Genomic DNA, 1,079 nt, shown 5'->3' on the forward strand with positions numbered 1-1,079 from the left:
CGTGGTCGCCAGCCCTATCCTGCCCCTGGCCGCTCGCTGAGCGTCGGTGCTAACCCGGGGAGCGTTTGTTTTCTAGCACAGCACCTTGTGGAGACGGGGCACTCTTTGATAAATCCTGCAGCGATCAGGCAAGCGTGGTGGGGCAAGCCCAGCATCAGCCGCTCTTTGAGAACCCCAAACAAGGCAAGCTGCGGACCAAGGTGGAGAACGGTGAGTGCGTCCGTTCCCCTGCGTGGTGGGGTGGCTCCAGTCCGCTCCTCTCAGCCTTTCTGGAGCTCTGGCGTTCCCTTACCCCTCTCTGTGTGGTGCTGTTGTGGGATTTGAGGGCGGGGGGGCACTGGAACAGGCTGTGGTGCTGTTGTGGGATTTGAGGGCGGTGAGGCACTGGAACAGGTTGCCCCATCCCTGGAAGCATCCAAGGCCAGGCTGGACGGGGCTTAGAGGAACCTGATCCAGTGGACGGTGTTCATTCCCCTTGGGGGTGGTTGGAACAAGGTGATCTTTAAGGTCCCTTCCAACCCAAACCCTTCTATGATTTGAAGCATTCAAGAACCAAAGGGGGTGGGTAAGAGGGATGGGGGCATTAGAGGGGGTCCCTTCTCCTTCCCCAATCCACCACGCTGGCAAGAGTACGGCTGAAGTTTGCTATAAAGCTTCTGTGTCTCCGAGCTCCCTTTCAAGCGCTGTTTCATTCTGCTTCATTCTCCGTGTGAAAAATGACTCCTTGGTGCTGCGTTCCCTTTTTCATGTGGTACTGGTTCACAGGGGGCTGGATATGAGCCAGCAGGGTGGCCAAGAGGGCCAAGGGCATCCTGGCTTGTCTCAGGAGTGGTGTGGCCAGCAGGAGCAGGGCAGGGACCGTGCCCCTGTGCTGGGCACTGGGGGGGCCGCCCCTCAACTGCTGGGGTCAGGGTTGGGCCCCTCCCTCTCCGAAGGACCTGGGGGGGCTGGAGCGTGTCCAGAGAAGGGCAGCGGAGCTGGGGAGGGGTCTGGAGCCCCAGGCTGCTGGGGAGCGGCTGGGGGAGCTGGGGGGGTTCAGCCTGGAGCAGAGGAGGCTGAGGGGAGCCCTCATCGCTGCC

General features: G+C 61.3%; 1 protein-coding gene across 1 annotated transcript in view; it reads left to right on the forward strand.

Moving 5' to 3' along the window:
• ADAR (adenosine deaminase RNA specific) overlaps window positions 1-1,079 on the forward strand; it is a gene marked incomplete at its 3' end in the record, with an annotated part of 18,792 nt that overhangs the window by 14,990 nt on the left and 2,723 nt on the right. The gene's annotated exons all lie outside the window — the stretch shown is intronic.

The sequence above is a fragment of the Egretta garzetta genome, unplaced genomic scaffold (assembly GCF_000687185.1).
Source record: "Egretta garzetta isolate BGI_Z169 unplaced genomic scaffold, ASM68718v1 scaffold1346, whole genome shotgun sequence".
NCBI classification, from domain to species: domain Eukaryota; kingdom Metazoa; phylum Chordata; class Aves; order Pelecaniformes; family Ardeidae; genus Egretta; species Egretta garzetta.